This window comes from Schistocerca americana, chromosome 7 (assembly GCF_021461395.2).
Source record: "Schistocerca americana isolate TAMUIC-IGC-003095 chromosome 7, iqSchAmer2.1, whole genome shotgun sequence".
Classification (NCBI taxonomy): Eukaryota; Metazoa; Arthropoda; class Insecta; order Orthoptera; family Acrididae; genus Schistocerca; species Schistocerca americana.
Genome location: NC_060125.1, coordinates 623,923,496 through 623,941,287, shown reverse-complemented (window position 1 = coordinate 623,941,287; position 17,792 = coordinate 623,923,496).

The window sequence follows — 17,792 nt, the reverse complement described above, 5'->3', positions numbered from 1 at the left end:
ACAGGAATGAGTTACCAGGGGCGCTGCAGTACACTCACTTGCGAGGAGTCTTCGCCTAAGACAGTGTCTCTCGTGTAAGATGGACTTAATAAGGTCCCCTTACACAGGCCAACTATTCGGTCGTCCCCCCCCCTCCCCCCCCCCTTCCCCCTTGAGCCTGTCTGCCCCGAATCGTTCGCCAGTGTGTCGGCGATTTAATAGCGTCGGTTTTACGGCGGGCACACAGGCAGGGTCCGGCAAGCAGTCCGCGTCACGCACACACAGTGAGACGAGTCGCCGCACAGGTCGGGCTATAAGTGAGCGTCCCTGTCTGCAGAGCGGATGTTTTCTTCGGAAAGATAATGATTGGTGAACGTAAACGGCGCGTCCCGCCAGGCGGCAGGCGGCGCGTCGTGGCTCGGGGCGCGCGCGCCCCAGCCGGGGGTGGGAACACTGCGCGAAGAGCGGCCCGCGCTATCGACCGGCCGCGCCACGACTGTCTGCCGCCACCGCCGACGGCAGGGCGCCCTTTGTGTTGCCGCCGCCGCCCCCGGCACTCTGCCCCGTGTCCGGCGCCACACCTGCCCTGCAAACCACGCCGGGCACACACCGCGCGCACCAGTCGCTATGACGGGCACGTCAATCTGCGCGTTGGAACCAGTGACCATCTTTACGAATAGGTAATTTCCTAACGTTAATATTCGTATGCGACGCACGTCGAGCTCATCATCTTACAAAAACATCCGTGTACACAATAGTCCACGCGCCGAAAAAAGAAATGAGTGCTAGAAAGTCCGACAGGTCACACCAGTACACAAGTTGGGAAATACAAACAGTCCACAGAATTATAGAGCCGTGTCACTGACTTCGATATGTAGTAAGGTTTTGGAATGTACAGAGTGAAGAAAAATTCGCCCAGTGCGACTTCGCAGCGCGATTCTTCACGTACAGGGGATAGGCAAAATAACGTGAACACATGTACTTATTTGGGAGTGGTTTATTAATAAGTGGTTGGAGTGCCGTTTGCCCGTAATACAGGGTGCATCAAAAAAAGTATACACTCTTAGAAGCGTCATAGAAAATTTATTTCCCGTTCTACAATGTTAAATTTCTGGAAATGGAAAGCTTAAATTCCAATTGGAAAAATAAATGTAGTTTGCAAATGTGATTAATGTTCAAACTGGTGGCCTTCAGCATCAATACATTTCTGAGTACGAGTCACCACTGATTCCGTACATCGTACCAAAGTGTCCAATGAGATTTCTGCGCACACCGCCTGAATCTCATCCCAAAGTGTGTCCAGGTTACGTGGTTTACGTTAGTACACTTCATCTTTTACTGTGCCCCATAAGAAGAAATCCAGCGGCGTGAGGTCTGGAGAGCGTGCAGGAAACTCGATTGGTCCCCTGCGTCCTATCCACTGACCTGGCACATTGTGATCCAGGTATGCTCGTACGTCCCTATGATAGTGCGGCGGGGCGCCATCTTGTTGGAAATGCAACTCATCATTACCGTATAATGCACCAATGGCATGGAATATGGAGTCAGCTAGCATTGTTAGGTACGTTTCTCCAGTAACAGTACCTTCAAAGCGGAAAGGCCCAATGAGTCCCCTTGCAGACAAACCACACCGCACATTTCTACCAGGTAAATTCACAGCCTTTCCAACTGTAATGTGAGCATTATCTTCAGCCCAATACACACAATTGTGCCTATTGACAGTTCCATTGAGTTTGAATTGGGCTTCATACGACCAAATTATGCTACCCATAAATCCCGGTTCACGTCTCACCATCTCCTCAACCCATTCACAAAATTCTAACCTTCGATCTGGGTCGTCGTCACTTAGCTGTTGCACCAACCTTGGAATGTACACAGGAAACTTGCCTTTCTTCAGAATGCGCAGCACATTACTAGCACTTACATTACTCTCACGTGCCGCTTGCCTTGGAGACTTTTGAGGCGAACCCTGAAACAGTTCCAAGACCGCAGTTGTAGAATCATCACTTGTAGCTGTATGAGGTCGACCTGATCGACCTTTATGCACATCACACACTGTTCCACGAATTTCGAATTTGTCTCGTAGACGTGTAATTGTTAACCTTGAAGGTGGTTCTGTACCATACTCACTCCTCCACTGTCTTCGAACCGCAGCTACATTCTCAAACTTCCAGTACCACTTAATGATCTGCTTCCGCGCTTCAAAGCTCAAACGCACGTCCGCCATGTTCCAGTTACTTTCTTGCCACTGCTGCCACCTGTTATAGAAAGATAACATTACTTTCTCACAGATATTTAACTTTGTAGAACAGGAAATAAATTGTCTATGACAGTTCAAAATGTGTGTACATTTTTTGACGCACCCTGTATAACAGCGATTTTTGTTGGAATACTGTCATATGATGAGTGTATAGTTGCAGTGGAATGCTGTGTAACTCTTCAATCAGAACCTCTTCTAACTCCTGTACTGATGAAGGAGGCGGAAATCTGCTCCGGAGTCTGCGCTCCACTATCGCCCACAAGGATTCGATAATGTTCACGTCCAGGGACTGTGCAGGCCAGGGACGATGCTGCAGTTCAAAAATGTTCAAATATTTCTGAATTCCTAAGCGACCAAACTGCTGAGGTCATCGCTTCCTAGACCTCCACACTACTTTAACACACACACCCTAAGAACAACAAACACACACACACACACACACACACACACACACACACACACACACACACACACGCCCGAGGGAGCACTCGAACCTCCGACGGGAAAGTCCACGCAGTCCGTGACATGGCGCCTTAAACCGCGCGGCCACTCCGCGCAGTTGCACGCTCCTCATCCCACGACTGTACGGTCCTAGCTGTGTGAATGGGTGCATTATCGTCCTGAAATTTGCATCATTGTTGGAAACAACATTCGAATCATGGGGTGCACCTGATCACGTAAAATGGTCACATAATCGTTGCCTGTAACACGGCCTTTAACGGTATTAATTCAACCAGCAGAATATCATGGCATGGCTGCTCACTACATCACACTTCCACCTCCATGCTTAACCGTTGGAATCAAGCAATCGGGATTGTAGGCTTCATTTGGCGTTCCCCAGGCGTAAACCCGACCCGATGTTGGAAATAACGTAAACTTTGACTCGTCGGACCGTATGACGTGTTTCCACTGATTAGCCGCCCAGGATTTATGCTCCTGACACCATGTTTTACGCTTCTTTGCGTAGGTTGTCGTCACTGATGGTTTCGGTATAGCAGCTGGTCCATGAATATTCGCGTAAGAGTTCGCGGCGGACAGTGGTGTCTCGAAGATGGCTATTGAGCTCTGCAGTCACTTTAGACGCCGTAGTTTTATGTTGTTTTGACAAAATTCGTGTTAGCGTACGACATCTCTGTCATTTAGATTTGAGCCCACTATTATGTTTACACGATGTTGCCTTCCCATGTTTTGTGTAGGCTGTCGTGACTGTTGAAACAGTTGCTCTTGAAACATTCGATAAGTTGGCTGACTCGGTTACTGATGGTCCAGCTAATCGGGCCCCAACAATCAGACCTCTTTCGAACACTGGTAGGTCTTTCATTTCACTTTGACCTCGGCCTCTGAATGCAAATGCGAAGTGTGCGCTACTCGTAAACAACCCGCACTGATGCCTGTATTCCGTATTGGACACGCACGGACTGCCACTGTTCGCATTATTTTGCCTATCCCCTGTACTGGCAACACAAAAACGTCTGACACAAAATTTCGTCCCGCGCATATTTCGTGCAGTAAATGCACGTTAAAGATTGGCTGTCTGGCAAGACTCTAATCACGCATACGCTAACTACCCCTGTTTGTCAGGATGTAGCAGTAGTGCTGTGCAGCTGGTGCAGTAGATAGTGTTTTGGGTTACGATGCAGGCGGTTGACGGTTCTATTCTGGGTAGAGGCTTATTTGTTTTTATTTGCTAAAAGTAGTCTGCGTGGTACGTTATCTGGCGTCTTAATCGTTGTAAAGCGATTACAGTGAGTCTCCTGCAAAACATTTGCAGTTACGTGATACAAACACAGAAATGAAAATAGTCGTTTTCATTGGTCAGCTTTTAAGTAAACCTTTCGCACGTCGTGGACGCGAATTGTTTCCCATCGTTGCATGTACTAAATTCCAAACTTGCTTTGTGTGCACCATCCCCCAGTGGTCCCATCGATTTATACGATGTACTATTCTTACCACTTTCAGATCCTTAGATTTCGTTAGGACATTACGTCAACAGTAGAGGTAGCACCGAGCTTTGCAAATAATTTCGATCTGGTCCATTCAGTGAGAGTACACAGAAAACAGGTTTGGAATTTAGTAAACGCAGTGGTGCGAAACATTTCGCGTGCACGACGTGCAAAAGGTGTCTTTAAAAGCTGACCCATGAAATGAAATGATTGTACTTCCATTTCTGTGCTCGTTGTACGTAACTACGAATATTGTGTAGAAGACCCACTGTAATCGCTATACAACGATTAAGACGCCTGATATCGTACGACGCAGACTACTTTTAGTAAATAATAATAGGCCTCGATCCAGAATCGAACCCTGGACATCCTCCGTGCTGACGTAAAACACTATCAACTGCACAGCATTGGCGTTTCATTCTGACGGAGGTAGTACCTTACACTTGGTTACAATGTTGCCTGACTGCTGTTCTTTAACGTTCGGCTACTGCCCTAAATATGCGCGGGACGAAATTCTGTGACACACATTTTGGTGTTGCCAGTATGTGAGGAGTCGCGATGCGAAGTCTGAATGCGCGAATGTTTCTTCACCCTGTATATTGTGTTAGGACACGATAAAATGCCTCGAACACAACGGTCTATACAGCATGTTCGAAAATTCGCTTTACATGATTGTAGGACTTGCAGGGGAGAGTGAGTACATAATATTTTGAAGTGGAATCCATGCCCAGAAACGTAGCCTTTCCGTACTACAGCCATTCGAAAAAATGTTTAGTTGGCAGGTTTGCAACGGGGTAGATAAGATGGGGGTAGGGGGGGGGGATGGTTACGTCGGATCGACTGACGTCATTTGACGCCTCACTGGTTCGGGCCTCATTCACGTGTCTGTGACTGTTGGAGTTGGTATGCAGTGCTGGAGGCGGTGAGGATGAAGTTGTTGGTCATCCAGAACACCACAATGGGAGCAATACACATTGCAGTGCACTCGTTGGCGGGTTCTCTTCAAGGTGATGCAGTACTCTCTCTTCCAATTCGGGTGTGTGGCGTCTCCTTGGAGCACAAAAGCCACCCCTATTGGTGGCGGAGATTCCTTTTCTCGAAGCCGTTGCGTAATTGTGGCGGAAGGGGTGTGTGATGACGTCTGACGGTGTGGACGACGATCTTGATAAAGGCGACGAACGGCTCTTCCATTACCATGAGCTTCCCCATACAGAAGTATCGTGTCTCTGTATTCTGCAAACGTGTACCCGACCATGTCTCTCTAACACTCGGAGACACATGAGTGAGGCTCGGACCAGGTCAGAGAGGTAGGATGGACGTCAAATGACATCAGCCGATCCCACGTAACCGCCACCCGTCATGAATACACTGTTGCTTACCTATTAGGAAACATGTTTTCAAACTGTACGTTCCCGAAGATGGGTTCCTATTCAAAATGTTGTGTACTCACCTCCTCTACAATTTCTACAAGTCTGTAACGGGAATTTCCGAACACCCAACTGACACATAACCACATCGGATTCAGAAAATGTCGTTCCTCTGAAACGCAACTAGCTCTTTATTCATATGAAGTGATCAGTGCTGTCGACAGCGGATCTCAAGTTGGTTTTACATTTCTGTATTTCGAGAAGGCTTTTCACACCTTTCCTCACAAGCGGCTTCTAATGAAATCTCGTCCATATGGAGTGTCGTGTTAGAAAGGTCACAGTAATAATTGATAGAAAGTCATCGAGGAAAGCGGAAGTAACTTCTGGCGTTCCTCAAGAAAGAGTTATAGGCCCTCTGCTGTTCCTAATCTACATAAACAGTTTAGGAAACAATCTGAGCAGCCCTCTAGATTGCTTGGAGATGGTGCTATCGTTCACCGTCTAGTAAAGTCGTCAGACTATGAATACGAACTACAAAATGAGGTGTGAAAAGTCGCTATTGTCTTTGTGTAAGGAAAACTGGGAGGTCATCCGTTCCATGATAAATCGCACAAGTTGAAAGGCTGTCGATTGAACTACGTACCTGGGCGTTGTAATTACGAACAACTTAAATTGGAACAACCACACACATAATGTTGTTAGGAAGTCATTCCAAAAACTGTGTTTTATTGGCAGTATTTTTAGAAGGTGCAACAAATCCTACTGAAGAGTCTACCTGCACTACGCTTGTCCGCCCTCTTTTGGAGTATTTCTGCGCAGTATGTGATACTTAACGGAAAGGATTTGTGGAGAACATCGAAAATATTCAAAGGAGGGCAGTTCGGTTTTGTGATCCGGGGTGGCTGTCGTTAGAACAAAGGCTTTTTCTTTCTTTCCGACAAGATATTATCACGAAATTTGAATCACCACCTTTCGCCTTCGAATGCGAATATATAGTGTTCGCGCCCACCTACATAAGGAGGCATGATCATCATAATAAAATCAGAGAAATTAGAGGTCGCACGGAAAGATTTTAGGGTTCGTTTTTACAGCGCGCGTTTCGAGAGTGGAACGGTAGAGGAAAAGCTTCAAGCTGGTTCGAAGAACCCTCAGCAGGACACTTGATTGCGTATTCCGGAGTAATCATGTACACGTGTATAATGTCATATTCAGGCGTATCTACTTTTTTTCGGGTTACTGTTCAGTGTAAATTGAAGAAAGGGTACGTTCGTAACCATGGAATGTCCCAACAAAAAGAGTAATACAAATATGCTGCACATTGTCTGCTTTGTTATTCCACATTTTGAGTGATAAGAGTCCGTCCTCCGGCAGTGCGAATTGTCGTTGAGGCTTTCGCTAGCATGGTGTGGTCGCACTTAACATATGGTCTCCTGTTGCCCGTGTCCATCTGTGCCCCCCCCCCCCCTCTCCTTTCGCTTCAACAACAACAACAACTACTACAACAAAAAGAGCGAGGGGAAGGAAAACGCCTTGCTATACTCGCGGGATCTAGATTTTGCCGTGTCTGATTTACACGTACAGTTCTAATTCCTTGAGAACTGTGTGTGTGATTTTATACATCGTAACATGTGTTGTCGCCTAAGAGTGGTAACGAGGTGGGAGCCGTAGCACTCAGTTGAAATATCCTGTCCGTTTTTTCTGGCCAACATAATATCATATGAAACATGTCTTTTCCTTCTCATTATCTAAAACGAGGGTTGTAGGTCAGCCCCAGGCGATTTTTTTTAACGGCCAGTATTGAATGTCGTTCTTGCAATGATAGTATCATATCCTCTTGACGCCCGTTTGTGTCATATAACAATTAGTTGTGTCTCGGGCAGTGTACGGGATGGTCAGAAACAGTCTGAAAAGGTTGTAAGGGTTTTGGAAGGTAGTTTTTCTGAGAAATAATTAAGAAGAAAACTCCATACGTTGCGCCGTTTCCGAGTGATTGTCTTTGAAGTTCGTCAGGCAATTGCGCGCGCACACATTCAAACGGCCTGCCAGAGACGGTGTCGCCAAATCTGTTGTTCGTTTGGTTTTGTAAAACCGAGCAGGAAGCGGCAGAAAAGTTGGACATGGGACGGTAGAGGGATACAACTAATAGGCAAAACCTAAACATTCTTGTGCGCTATCGGATACGGCGGTTCTACGCTGTGAAAACAGCCGACACTAAGAGTACCTGACGCACCGCTGGAATTCGCGCGCAACGGACTGACAGGGTGACATCAGTGCTAAAGTAACTCGGAAACGGCGCAACGTACCGAATTTTTGTCTTAACCAATATTTCTCAGCTCATCGTATCTTTCAAAATCGTTATCAGCTTTTCAGACTGTTTCTGACTATTCTGCATTTTTGGAGTGGCCGTTCCCAGCCACGCGTTGCTGTGGCTCGGTCTGGTTAAACGAAAAATAAAGAAAAGAGAAAGCACAGCTTCCGGCACGTATTCGGATTGGCTGAAAATCCTACTCTCTGTCTCGCCCGTATCTTTGTCAATCTCCTCCTCTCTGTCTCTTTATGCGTCTCCTACCGCTTCCCCACCCCCCTCTTTGCCCAACTCTTCCTTCCCGTCGCTCTCGTCCCCTACTTTTGCCTCCTTTCTCTCTCCCGCCTTCCGTTCATCACTTCCTCTGCCCCCCCCCCCCCTCTATCCGTTTCCTCCGCCCTCCCCCCTCTCCCTGTCCGTTTTCTCCTTTTGGCTTTCTTTGTCCATCTCCTCCGACTCCTTTGACCATGTCCTCTTCCACCCCTCGTGTTAATGCAAATTGAGATTCTCTAGTGGTATTCTATTTATAGGCCGGTAAGCGATAAATAGAAATTTCCTGTTTGGCAGCAACATTTCATTTTTATAGATTTTATATTTGAATTTATGTTCGTTTACATTTATAGCCTACATGTGCCAGACTTTTCATTAGAGTATTGTCTAAAAAAAGTTGAAGTAATTCATTCAAGAACTCTTACAGCGTTTTTGTAATGACGTTTTCAAATGGTTCAAATGGCTCTGAGCACTACTGGACTCAACATCTTAGGTCATCAGTCCCCTAGAACTTAGAACTACTTAAACTTAACTAACCTAAGGACATCACACACACCCATGCCCACGGCAGGATTCGAACCTGCGACCATAGCAGCAGCGCCGTTCTGGACTGTAGCGCCTAGAACCGCTCGGGCACTTCGGCCGGCAATAACGTTTACCAGGTATATATTACGTATTCACTTACATATTAGGTATATTAAATATAGGTATATAAAAACAGGCTTGCATTTGAATGCAACGTTTTGTTAAAATTTCGAAGTAATCGATGAAGAACTTTCGGAGATTTACTATTTTGTACCAACGGACATTTACATGTTTATTTATACAGATGATTTTGAGCGGGAAGCAGCAGTCTGCGGCACTGTGTTCTTTCCACTGGCTGCCCCTGTACGTTCTGCGTTACGCCACATTTAGGTTGACTAGTCGGCGCGTTAATGAGATCCGGAAGGGTTTTCCTGCGCTGCGATTTCGCCTGGGAGTTGCAGCAGGCGGCCGGCGCATCTGGCAGGCAGTTACCGCGGCAGCGGCAGGTCCGGCGCGTTGACGCCCAAGTTAAATTGGACGGTGACTGCAGGCCACGGCAGGCGCCCGTCTCCACAGGTAGCCGGCCGGCCTCGGGTCGAGATCTGCTAGTTTACCTTCAGCAGAGTGAGAGAGAGGAAGTCTCGTAGGATATCTATTCCTACATCTTCATACAGGGTGTTTCAAAAATGACCGGTATATTTGAAACGGCAATAAAAACTAAACGAGCAGCGATAGAAATACACCGTTTGTTGCAATATGCTTGGGACAACAGTACATTTTCAGGCAGACAAACTTTCGAAATTACAGTAGTTACAATTTTCAACAACAGATGGCGCTGCGGTCTGGGAAACTCTATAGTACGATATTTTCCACATATCCATCATGCATAGCAATAATATGGCGTAGTCTCTGAATGAAATTACCCGAAACCTTTGACAACGTGTCTGGCGGAATGGCTTCACATGCAGATGAGATGTACTGCTTCAGCTGTTCAATTGTTTCTGGATTCTGGCGGTACACCTGGTCTTTCAAGTGTCCCCACAGAAAGAAGTCACAGGGGTTCATGTCTGGCGAATAGGGAGGCCAATCCACGCCGCCTCCTGTATGTTTCGGATAGCCCAAAGCAATCACACGATCATCGAAATATTCATTCAGGAAATTAAAGACGTCGGCCGTGCGATGTGGCCGGGCACCATCTTGCATAAACCGCGAGGTGTTCGCAGTGTCGTCTAAGGCAGTGAGTACCGCCACAAATTCACGAAGAATGTCCAGATAGCGTGATGCATTAATCGTTTCGGATCTGAAAAATGGGCCAATGATTCCTTTGGAAGAAATGGCGGCCCAGACCAGTACTTTTTGAGGATGCAGGGACGATGGGACTGCAACATGGGGCTTTTCGGTTCCCCATATGCGCCAGTTCTGTTTATTGACGAAGCCGTCCAGGTAAAAATAAGCTTCGTCAGTAAACCAAATGCTGCCCACATACATATCGCCGTCATCAATCCTGTGCACTATGTCGTTAGCGAATGTCTCTCGTGCAGCAATGGTAGCGGCGCTGAGAGGTTGCCGCGTTTGAATTTTGTATGGATAGAGGTGTAAACTCTGGCGCATGAGACGATACGTGGACGTTGGCGTCATTTGGACCGCAGCTGCAACACGGCGAATGGAAACCCGAGGCCGCTGTTGGATCACCTGCTGCACTAGCTGCGCGTTGCCGTCTGTGGTTGCCGTGAAATTTTTCAAACAGATCCTTTATTGTATCGCTTTTCAGTCCTTTGGTTACATTAAACCTCCGTTGAAAACTTCGTCTTGTTGCAACAACACTGTGTTCTAGGCGGTGGAATTCCAACACCAGAAAAATCCTCTGTTCTAAGGAATAAACCATGTTGTCTACAGCACACTTGCACGTTGTGAACAGCACACGCTTACAGCAGAAAGACGACGTACAGAATGGCGCACCCACAGACTGCGTTGTCTTCTATATCTTTCACATCACTTGCAGCGCCATCTGTTGTTGAAAATTGTAACTACTGTAATTTCGAAAGTTTGTCCGCCTGAAAATGTACTGTTGTCCCAAGCATATTGCAACAAACGGTGTATTTCTATCGCTGCTCGTTTAGTTTTTATTGCCGTTTCAAATATACCGGTCATTTTTGAAACACCCTGTACATACTCCGCAAGCCACACTACGGGCGGTGGCGGAGTGTACCGTCTATAAACCTCCGTATGAGCCCCGATGTCTCGTATCTCATGTTCGTGGTCCTTACGCTCTATGTGTATTGACGGCAGTAGAATCGTTCTTCACTCAGCTTCAAATGGCGGTTCTCTAATTTTTCTCAGCAGTGTTTCTCGAAAAGAACGTGCCCTTCCCTCTAGCGATTCCCATTAGAGTTCCCGAAGTATCTCCGCAACGCTTACATGTTGTTCGAACCTACCGTAACAAATCTAGCAACCCGCCTCAAATTGCTTCGATGTGTTCCTTCAGTCCGACCTGGTACGGATCCCAAACAGTCGAGCAGTACTCAAGAACAGGTCACACCAGCACCCTACATGCGGTCTCCTGTACAGGTGAACCACTGTCTCTTAAAATTCTCCCAGTAAACCGAAGTGAACCATTCGCCTGTCCTACCACGGTTCTCATATGCTCGTTCCATCTCAAATCGCTTTGCAATGTTAAAAAAAGGCTCTGAGCACTATGGGACTTAACATCTGTGGTCACCAGTCGCCTAGAACTTAGAACTACTTAAACCTAACTAACCTAAGGACATCACACACATCCGTGCCCGAGGCAGGATTCGAAACTGCGACCGTAGCGGTCACGCAGTTCCAGACTGAATCGCCTAGAACCGCACGGCCACACCGGCCGGCTTTGCAATGTTAGTCCAGGTATTTAAACGACTTTACTGTGTCATGCTTGACACTAGTAATGCTGTATCCGAACATTACAGGTTTGTTCTTCCTAATCATCCGCATTAACTTATTTTTCCACATTTAGGGCTAGCTGCCATTAATCACGCCAACTGGAAATTTTGTCCAATTCACCTTGTATCCTCCCAAAGTCACTCAACTTCCACACCCTACCGTACACCACGGCATCAGTTGCAAACAACCGCAGATTGCTGTCCACCCCGTTCGCCAAATCAATTATGTATACAGAGAACAACAGCGGACCTATCATACACCCCTGCGGCATTTCTGACGAAACCCGTGTCTCTGATGAACACTCGCCGTCGAGGAAAACATGCTGGTTTCTGTTACTTAAGAACTATTCGAGCCACTCATATATCTGTGAACTTACTCCATATGCTCGTACCTTGGTTAACAGTCTGCAATAGGGCACCGTGTCAAATGCTTTCCGGAAATCTAGAAATGTTGAAGCTGTGTTTCTGCCCTTCATCATAGTTGCAATATATTATGTGAGAAAGGGGCAAGTTGAGTTTTCGACGAGCCATGCTTTCTAAAACCATGCTGATTCATGGACATACGTTTCTCTGACCCAAGAAAATTTATTATATGAGAATGAGAATATGTTCAAGAGCTCTGCAGTAAACCGAAGTTAGGGATATTGGTCTGTAATTTTGCCCTTCGTTATATACAGGAGTCACCTGCGGTTTTTTTCCAATCGCTTGGGACTTTGTGCTGGGCGAAATATTCACGATAAATGCAATCCAGGTAAGGGGCAAATGTCGTACGTAGACTATTCTTCGTAAAATCGAAGTGGGATTCCATCCGGACCTGATGATTTATTTGCTTTCAAATCTTTCAGTTGTTCCTCTACGCCAGGCATGCTTATTACCACGTCGTCCATACTTTAGTGTGTCCAATGGTCAAGTAAAAAAATGGCTCTGAGCACTATGGGACTTAACATCTTAAGTCATCAGTCCCCTAGAACTTAGAACTACTTAAACCTAACTAACCTAAGCACACCACACACATCCATGCCCGAGGCAGGATTCGAACCTGCGACCGTAGCAATCACGCGGTTCCGGACTGAAGCGCCTAGAACCGCACGGCCACCGCGGCCGGCGGTCAAGTAAAGGTAAGGATACTTAGCAGAGGTGGTTTGAAACGGAGAGGAGAGGTTTGCTGGCTTCGTAAGCCATGAATAAGGGTGCAAACACTTCCAGATTAAATTTCAGAATACTTTCTTCCTGAATGGTTTAACCCTACTCGGAGAGGTGTCTTACAGCGGTTTTGTGTTCTTCATCATCATTGACATGCAAACCGCCGAAGTGGCGTAAACTAAAAACACTTGCAATACGGCGGCCGAATCCCGAAGAGGATATCCGGGCCAATAAATGCCACACGATCATTTCATTTACACATCAACTAATACATTCTATCACTCTTCACGTTAGTCCTCTTTCCAGAAACTCCCGATTCCGAGTTTACCTTTCACTGTCAGAGTGAAGTGCTCTGTTTGCGACTGATATTGATGTTAGAGAATCAAATACTCGAAACGAAGGAAGAGACGAATGCGAAACAGCACTCGTTCCTTTCTGCTTTCTGACTCTCAGAGAAATACTAATTATCTCTCGTTGCAACTCGTGCAGCTACAGACCTTACTCACTGTAGGAGACAAGCGTAAGACGGCTTTTCTTCCTCTGTGTATTGCGACTGCTACGGTCGCAGGTTCGAATCCTGCCTCGGGCATGGATGTGTGTGATGTCCTTAGGTTAGTTAGGTTTAATTAGTTCTAAGTTCTAGGGAACTGATGACCTAAGATGTTAAGTCCCATAGTGCTCAGAACCATTTGAACCTCTGTGTATTCGGACAAACAGAAATATTACTGCTTGTTGGTACTTCTAGAGACAAACTCTACAGATGTTGTTCTTTACTAACAGGCAGAAAAGTGAAGGTGATAACCGTGGCTGGCTGGTTATCGGGAAATTGGTTGCCTCCATTGAATGTCTACACTTCAGTTTACTGCCGAATCATCGAACAGCACCCGAAAACTCGGCTGCTCCCTATTGGTGACACCGACTCTGACCGCGACTGCCGAAACTGCCTCCGACTGTGTTGTATGTAATGTATTTTCAGAGTATTGCAGGAGTTTCTCTAGCGGTATTTTTTGCCGCTGGTGTTACTGAAGGTTCTCTTAACTATCGAAATATTGCCAGAAATTATTCAAACCTTCTTGGATATTCTGGAAACGCCCCACCTTGAGCTAGTAGTTGACTACTGTTACAGAACAATAACCCACGTCTCTGCGCTCTATACTAAACAGGCCGAAGTCCCAGATAATATTATAAACTGTCGTACCGCTACCTGAGTAAAATAACTACTCCTGAGCATTCATTTTAAATTGAAGTGCAAAAAACAAAATGAATATATCTGCATCAAAGGAAACACTGCTGCATGGTGGTCAGAAACAGTCTGTAAAGCTTTAAAGGATTTTCTGGGCAGGGGCGGGTAGGTTTGTGCTCAGAAATAATTCTTAAGAAAAAAATTAAATGCATTGTGCAGTTTCTGATTTAATTAGCATTGGCGTTGATCAATCAGGTTGTTGCGCACACAAAATCAAGCACTTGCACACGCTAAATGCAGGGCCCGTCAGTTAGCGCTTGTTCAAATGCTCATTACCAGTTACAATATGCCTTTTTCGGATGTGATATATTCAGCTAGGTGAACAAAAGTTAAATTTGTTCGGTTTGAGGAAACCAAACGAAGGACACGTTTGATGACGCTGTCTCTGATACGTGCGCAGATTGAAACAGCCTGTCAACCTGATAGTCAAACTCGATTCATTAAACCGGAAATAGCGCAACGTGTCGAATTTTCTTCTTAACAATTATTTATCGGCACAATCTAGCCTGCAACACCCTGACAAGCTTTCCAGACTGTTTCTGACCACCTTGTGTATCAGATGTGCTCACTGATGTAAGGAAATGCACTCAGTATCATACTAAATTGAAAATCTTCGCAGTAGTTTTTACATACAGATATGGTCCGAAATTTAGCCCGTAGCCGTAAATTCCAATTTAAAGGATTAAGTCAGCCAGCATAAATTCATACTTACTTCTGCTCATGTCTCCTATAATGTACTGAACGCAGTGACATAGACGCAGAGCTCCAGACGCGCTAAATTCCCGAAATCAAAAGCAGCTATCGTACAACTTCTACCTGGAGACCAAATCTCGCCTCTTCATCTCATTCAAACCTCTGGTAATGTGCCACCCGATAGTAGATTCAAATTTCTCGGACTGAATCTTTATGGCTAATTCAGTTGCTAAAGTAATTCATCTGTAAGCCCTACAGAAACACAAAAACTAACACGATATTGTGAAGCTTCATTTCGTAATTTTGGCATTCAGACGTAAAGACGGAGACCTATGCTGCCGCAAGCTTTAAACTCAAACTGCTCTCTGAACACCTTTAGATTATTCGCCCTGTCGGTCGGCCGTTACGCGTTTGCACATGGACCTGTTTATGCCACATTTTTTGTAGAACTTACTTATTTACCAGCCTGTTCAACGCCCTGTGACTCGCTGTGGAGAATCACGCATCGGGTACGATTCGCGTGAATCGAAGTTAGAGATTCAGTCTGACCGTCCCAGAAAGGAGACGAAGGTTTAACGTCTCGTGCACGGCGAGAACTGATTGACGTAAATCACGGAGAACTCTAAATCTGGATGGCGGTCCGCCGGCATGTAAGTCCTCTGTCTTAAGTTACGTTGTGCAAGACGCGACAGTTGGCTGCGACTGCGACGCTGCCCCCTCCTCTTTCGCCACCCTGGCAGACGGCGACACGGCCGCAACACGACTGGAGTCGTCGCCGTTTCCCAAGCTCCGGTCGGCGGCGGCGGACTCAAATACATAAGAAAAATAAGAATTCCGATTTTCTTGCTGTAAAAAATACTGTATGTTAATGCAACAAAGTTACATCGGCTCCCAGAGTTAGTTTTTCGATACAGATTCTCCTTTTACTTTAAAAAATTGAAAAGTATCTCTTCCGGTTTTGCGTGTTTTTTTCGCTGTACATTACTTCTCAATCAATTGCGAGGAAAGTAAAAGGCACAAAAAATTGATGTTTGCGTATCTTACAGTTTCACATCACAGCTTGATAATGAGGTGTCTATTTTTCCGATATTCGCCACAGTTATCCCGATACTTAATTTACAAGTAACCTACTGCATAAAATTTGAATTGTGTACAGTGAAAAATGTGGTCGCTGGCTACTTTACGTATGGTTCACGTTAGGTCATACATCGTTGCCGATGAAAAGAAGCTAACATATCGAAATTATTTTTTAAGTTGAGATCAGATTGATATCGATCTCCGTTTCCGAGATTTGGGCTCATATATCTCCGGGAGCGTCGCGACTAGCCGCCAGTTCTGTCGACGCGCAACGAGAATCGTGTGGTCATCACACGATAGAGAATGCATTTGTTTTGTTTCGCTGACACATTTGGACCTAATGAAACCATTTTATGTCATATTCCTCCGGTATGAGTTACTAATATTTCTCCATATGCTCTTGACAATTTCATTTAAAATGCCACGAAACGTAGGTTTCTTAAAGTCAAGTGATCAAGCAGAACCCATTTTCTTGGTTTTGCTGAGGCATCTCAACCTGTTCCAAGCTTTCTTTCTCGTTTATTTCTCTGATACGAGTCCCGAATATTCCTCCATCTGTTTTTGCACATTTCACCTAAAATTCCAATGAAAGATAAGTTTATTAACAATAAGCGCACGCTAGCTTCATTGCATTGTTTCAAGTTCTTGACAACAAGATAGGGTTACACCTTAATCATCTCTAGAATTTTGATTCTGAACGTCTACAGTATACACTGGCAGAAATGTGGAAGAAATAATGTCCATGCTGGTTCACAAAATTTCCCCAAATTATACTTGTCAGTTTCTCCCATGCAGAAACTTTTGGAACAAGCTAAGGCAACTTTCATAGCCGACTGAATCTTTATTCCCATCGAAATGAACTTCCATATTCTTGTATTCTGACAGCATACATCGTTATGGATGACATCAACATTTAATCTTGCCAAGCTGCACTCAAAAGATGACTCCAGGATTTACAAAAGACGAATTTCAATTGTGAACTGTGTCAGACCAGAAGGGCCTTGTAAAACAGTAGTGCACTTTTGGCACAAGTTTTTTGAGCACCATCTTCTACCAATGAACTGAAGTGAATGTGACAAATAACTTATTGCAGCATACTGTTTCCTCAATCTGTTGAGAAACGCCTTCCTCAAAAACGAACATCTATTGATTACAGAAAGCTGTACAACAATCTGGTGGTGGTTTTTCAGAACTAGAAGGTATCATCAAGAAACCAATCTACCGTTTACTTTCAAAGTGAAGGTATTGTAAAATGTAACTTTCTCGTTGTACTTTAGATTGTTCATTTTATAATGTATTTGCCGTTTTCAATTTTTATCGTCACAAAAAAGAGTAATGCGAAAATTGACCTTCAAGTTCATTTTCATCATTCTAATTCTACATCTGCATGGATTATACTGATTTTCATAACAGGCCTGAAAAATTTGCATTAATGGGAAAATATTATATATTTCACTCACCTGCCAGTTTCAACTGTGCACCAATTTCTTCCCAAATTCTGTCTCTGAACATAGTGTGTCTATATTTAGGGTTCTTCAAATCGTAAAGGCAAGGCTGTTGCGAGACCAGCTCACAGAGCATCACATCCTGTGAGTGGCTCATTTCAGTTTTCCTTGACTGGCTCGACATCTTTCTCGCAGCCGTACGTCTTTGTGTCGTGCGACTTCCGTCGCAACACTGCTCACTGGTGCAGTGCTGCGACAGCTGCCGCAACAGTCGCGCGTCGCATCCCAAACTCGAACTGCGCATGCGCCAGCGGACAACTTCTGACGTCACGTAGCGACCCGTCGCAGTCGCTAGTGTGCGTCGCGTCTTGGACAACGTACCTTTAACCATAGCGCCGTCTCACCAGGCTCAAGCGTCCCAGTATGATACAGAACGTTGATGAATCGTTCCGCACAGACATAGCTTTCGTAATAGGACTGTAGATGGTGCAGCAAGTTTTCACAATAGTGTTCGCGATGCCCTTGATGACGATGAAACCACCTCGAAATCACACTGATATATCACTACACTAATACCTAAATTCAAAAAAAATTACATATCAGTTTCATATGCGTTACATA